Genomic DNA, 6,000 nt, shown 5'->3' on the forward strand with positions numbered 1-6,000 from the left:
AGTGGGCCAATAATAACCTGCCCGAATGAGGTATCTGACGAGGGCTCGGTTGCCTGTATGGGCACCACAGTGTCCCTCGTGTACTTCTTCGAGCACGCGCCTTTTCTGATTCGGCCCTAAGCATTTTGCCAAGGGGCCCCCAAACGTTCTCTTATACAGGTCATGATTTATGATGATGTACCTGGCCGCCTACATTCGAGACTTTTTGGCTTCCTTTTTGTCTGGTGGGAGTACTCCCTCCTGCAAGTATGTTATGATGCAGTTACGCTAGTCCTAAGTCAAATTTACAGAGTGTACCTCAAGTTGGTCTATTGACGAATGGAGGAGGGTGACCATGTTTTCTTTAGTAATGTTTTTGGTGGCTGCTGCTAATTTGGCGAGTCCATCTACCTCGATGTTTTATGCTCGAGGTATCTGGTCGAGTCGACATTTATCAAATTCTGGCAGTAATTTATAAATTTCTGTCTGGTACTTTTGCAGCCTCTACTCTTTGATTTGGAAAGTCTCTGTGATTTGGTTGACGACGAGTTGTGAGTCACATCTGAGTATGACTCGTCATGCTCCGTATTTGAGAGCCAGCTTTAGTCCTACAATTACGGCCTCATTGTTAGTCATATCGGGGCACCGTATGGATTGGCGGATAACTTCACTTGTTGGGACCTCGAGTACGAGTCCAGGTCCGGATCCTGATGCGTTGGATGCACCATCGGTGTATAGGACCCATAGGTCGGGTGGCCCGAGAGGGGTACAAGAAGCTTCCTGCTTGACCTCGGGCATTATTTTGGCACTGAAATCGGTGACAAAATTGGCGAGTACCTGCGATTTTATACTTTGTTTTTGCGGACTAGCACTGCGCTTACCGTGACTTCTGAGACGGCCAAGTATATTAGGAGGCATTCGCCATGTTTTGCTTTGGCGAGTAGTGGGGGTAAAGACAAGTATGCCTTTAGTTCCCTCAAAGCGTCGATGCATTCTGAATTCCACTATAGCCCATTGTCTTTTTTCAGCACATTGTAGAATTTATGACACGTGTCAGATGATCGTGAGATGAACCTCGACATGGCGGCTATACGGCCAGTCAGTTTTTGCACCTTTTTCTTGCCGGTTAACACTTCGGGTATCCCTTCAATGGCTTTGATTTGATTCGGATTGACTTCGATGCCTCTTTGTGAAACCAAGAAACCGAGAAACTTGCCCGAAGTTACGCCGAAGGCATATTTTTTGGGGTTCAATTTCATGTCGTACTTCCTTAATATACTAAAGGCCTCTTTCAAGTGGTCGATGTGCTCTTCTTTCCTTTTTGATTTGACCAACATATCGTTGATGTAAACTTCCATTATTTTGTCTAGTTGATCCTTGAACATCATGGCGGCCAGCCTTTGATATGTTTCCCCTGCGTTCTTCAACCCGAATGGCATGACTCTGTAACAATACATTCCCTGATGGGTGATGAAAGTAGTTTTTTCCTGTCCTCCTCCTCCCTGAGGATTTGGTTGTAACCAGAGTAGGCGTCCAAGAAGCTTAACAATTCGTGCCTCGTTGTTGCATCGATGAGCTGGTCGATGTGAGGTAATGGAAATGAGTTCTTCGGGCAGGCCTTGTTTAGGTCTGTGAAATCTACGCACATCTGCCATTTCCCGTTTTTCTTTTTTACCATGACTATATTGGCGACCCATTAGGGGTATTTTGATTCCCGGATGGAACCGTTGGCGAGTAGCTTATCCACTTCATCACTGACGGCTTTGTTAACTGCGGCGTTAAATTTTCTTCTTATTTGCCGCACTAGGGGTAGAGTGGGTCGACATTCAACTTGTGTGTGGCAACGTTTTTCGGGATACCTGGCATATCTGCATGGGAGAAGGCGAACAAATCGACATTGTTAATTAAAAACTTATGAAATTTACCTGGTTCTAAGAGTTTATGTCTGATGTAAACCTTTTTGCTGATATCGTTGTTGTCCAGTTGGACGGGATCGAGGCCTTCTACCGTTGACCCTGCTGCTTCCACAATGTCGGGGTCCTTGATGACGTCTGTTGATGCGTCGAGTCCAGCTCCCGACTTTGGTAATTGCTATGCTTCTGAGTCTGTTCCCTTTAGCTGTTGAGTGTATGTGCAATCTTGGGCGATGCAATAGCATTCTTGGGCATTGTGTTGCTCGCCTCGGATGCTGAATATCCCCTATAGAGTAGGGAATTTGATCACTTGATATAGGATTGACGTGATGGCTCTCATGGCGTGTATCCATGGTTGTCCTATTATGGTGTTGTAAGCTGTGTTCATGACATGGAACATTGTTTCTAGGATGACACCCCCGGCCAAAACGGGTAGTGTTATCTCCTCTGAGGTTCGCTCAACTGCATTTCTAAAACATGTTAGTGTTATGCAACGTGGTACTATCTTGTCTTCGAGTCTCACTTGTGTGAGAACTCGAGGGTAGATAATACGCATGCCGCTTCTTCTGTCTACCATTACTCTTTTCACCTTAGTATCTAAAATACGTAAAGTAATAACAAAAGCATCAAAATGAGGGAAAGTCAAACTGTCGATATCTAACTTATCGAAGATGATACTTTCTCCAAGGTCGTCATACCGTTCGTGGGCGATCGACCACTTCAATTTGTATGTGGTGGTGAACTTCACGTGGTTGATCGCTAATTCATCGCCTTCGCTGATGATCATTTGGATGGTGCAGGCGGGGGAGGGTGGTTTTGGAGGGCCCTGGTGTTGTTCATGTCCGTGGCCGAAGTTGGCTCATCCACGGTCGCTCATCAGCTCCCTCAGATGCCCTTGGTTCAACATGTTTACTATCTCTTACCGTAGAGATATGCAATCCTCGGTTTTGTGACCCCGCTCCTGGTGAAATTCACAGAGGACGTTCGACTTTCGGGTACTTAGGTCGGACTTCATCTTTTGTGGCTTCATCACCTTTGTGCCAAGCTTCTCTAGTGAGTACACTATTTCTGAAGGGGAAACGCATAAATTGTGAGCAGATAAGAGTGGAGGCATACCTCTTTCATTTCGTTGAGTCCCTATATGTAGCCTAGATGGCCCTTCCGCATGTCAAGTAGACGGTGGGATGGTTGTTCTGACGTAGGGTTGATGCCTTTCTCGGTTGGGATGTGGACTTGACTAATCTCTTCGACCGTCGTTACGACAATCTTTTCTCAGCTCCGTTTGGACTGATGTCAACTGGTGGGTTGGACTGTTAAGGTCTTCCTCGTCGGCTCTCATCTTGGTGCAGTAGGCATTATGAATTTCCTCCCAAGTGGTGGGAGGGTATTTCATGGGCCTACTTAATAACTTTCTGGTTGCTCTCAACCCGTTCTGAAAAGCTTCTACCGCCATCCCCTCTGATATATTTGGTAGGCTCCTTGTCACTCTATTAAAATAGGCGAAGAAGCCCCTGAGTCCCTCGCCAGGCGATTGCCTAACGGCGAATATATCATTTACCCTGGCCCCTGCCTTCTTAGCCCCGACATGGGCGGTGAAAAACTTGTCGGCTATTTCTTCGAATGTTTTTATTGATTGTGCCGGTAATTGTGAATACCAGGTTAAGGATCCCCTGTTAAGGTTTCGTCAAACTTTTTCAGTAACACTGATTGTACTTGCTCCTTCGAAAGATCGTTGCCCTTTACCGTTGTGACGTAATGAATTATGTGATCTTCGGGGTGTGTAGTACAGTCATATATTTTTAAGTATGGTGGCATTTTTTCATGCCCCAAGCCTAGGGGTGAGACCGACACTCAGTGCCTCAACTATCCTTGCGTATCACTTGTGACTCAGAGACTCTGAACATGTAATGTCGTATTTTTGGCCATGGGCCATATTGCAAGTTAATGTGCGATACAAAATATAAAACTGAATAGAGACTAACACTGACTAGCCATCAACATAAAGCTGGGCTGGCAAGGGCGTCATATTTACTACAACTTGCAAGCCAATAAAATATACGTACAAGGCCTACAAGCCCAACATACTGTACTAACTGACAGGACATATCTACAAGCCTCTACTAATAGATGTACTATGATCGGAACAGGTCCCCAACCTACCCATAACCTATCTACATATATACACAAGATGCACACCACACTGCTAGACCCGGTAACTCCGAAAGAAGGGGAGCTTACCGATAAAGCTGATCTCGGGCAATACCTAATGAGGAGGTCTACCCGTCTATCTGTCTGAACTTGCATGCATGAAATGTTGCGCCCCCAAAAAAGGACGTCAGTTACCGAGTATGTAAGGCAATATACTGAAGCTGAAACTAAACTGATAATATAATAACTGAGAACAACTGGGAGTCAAAGAAAATCTAAAGATACGCTCATCTGATAATACTGACTCAATTCTCTCAATATAGTAAGTAAAATAGATGCCCGGCCCTATAAGGCTCGGTATACATATATATATCTACTCTACCGTAGTAGGCTCACTCATAAGTGCTCGGCCATACTAGGCTCTGTATCTCAACCAACTGGGCTCGCTCATATGCGCTCGGCCACAGTAGGATTGTCATATAACTTACCATCTGATCAGAGATTGCCCAATAGGGACCTACCCATCGATTATAGCTCGATGGTAATGAAAATACTTTAATACTGTATATATAAACTCTCTGCTCTCTTGACTGGAAGAAGTAAATACTCAATTTAATATGAAGTCCCGATAAGGGAGAATACTGTAACTTATGAGAGTAGGAAATGTACATAAATTCGGGAACATGAATTTCTCTTTATGCCTCGTTATCAAACTCATGTAGTCATGAGATTATGCAAAATGAAGGAAGAGCTCAGCCTTAACATACCTGTTCCTGAAATTTATTTGAACAAAATTGTTGTTGTTCTTTGAATTTCCAATCGAACCTTGGCTAAATAATTTGGACAAAAACAACTCTGTTCCAAGTTCTTGGATTTTAAAATCCACGTCAGAATTTTTGATTAACCTAGGGAACTTTGGATGAAATAGAAATGCTTCTTGACTTAAATGCCAAATTATTGCTTCTGCTATTCACGTTAGTTGACAGAATGATGGTCTTTGATCCTTTAAGTGAAATATTTTCTTTTGTCTCATTTTGATTTGATAAAGTTCACCATAAAGTCTTGATAAGACTTTCAAATTGTGCTTTTGACACCTATTAAAGGTGATTGATGCACTTTGATAAAGAGAGGGGGCTGCCACGTACCTCCTTGGGAGGTAATTTTTGTTAAGTTTATCCTCTTATTAGTTAACCGGGTAACGTTTCGTTACCTGGTAATTAATCTATTACCCGCATAATTTAATAATTATCACAAATTACTTAAAATTCTATTTATTTTCAAAATACTTCATATATACTTTATATATTACACTACCGTGGTAATATGGTACCTAACATGGTACTAGTTTATAATTATCGAGTATTATCGCTTGACCGTATTTTATTTTAAATTGTCCAATTTCAACGAAACTCATTTTTTTTAAATTTGTGTATCCCTTTATCCTTCATAACACCTATTTATCGCTTGATATAAATAAAGTAAGTACATTAACATCAAGATGATCTCATCCCCGAGTCTACGTCGGTTAACTAAAAATGAAATTTTAACGTACGAATACGCGAGACGTAACATCCTTCCCCCCTTAGAGACATTCGTCCTCGAATGTTCAACTCCCCATGTTCTGTATAACTTTGGCAGGGTTGTCTTTGTAATAACACCACTACCAATTCTCCTCGTAGAAGCTTAATAACCCAACGACACACAGGACCATGATTATACATAGCGACAATAACCAACACAAGAATTTATTCACGTACCTTATGATTTTGACGTCTTAGTCGGACCCTTCTCTGGAGGAGGGAATAGGTAGGGATATTTAGACTTCATGTTTTCCTTGGCCTCCCAAGTTATTTCTTCCACATTATTGTTTCTCCAAAGTACTTTCATGGAGGCTACCTCCTTATTCCGCAACTTGCGGATTTGTCGGTCTAGGATGGCAATCGGAACTTCCTTGTATGAT

Source organism: Nicotiana tabacum, chromosome 20 (assembly GCF_000715075.1).
Source record: "Nicotiana tabacum cultivar K326 chromosome 20, ASM71507v2, whole genome shotgun sequence".
NCBI lineage: Eukaryota > Viridiplantae > Streptophyta > Magnoliopsida > Solanales > Solanaceae > Nicotiana > Nicotiana tabacum.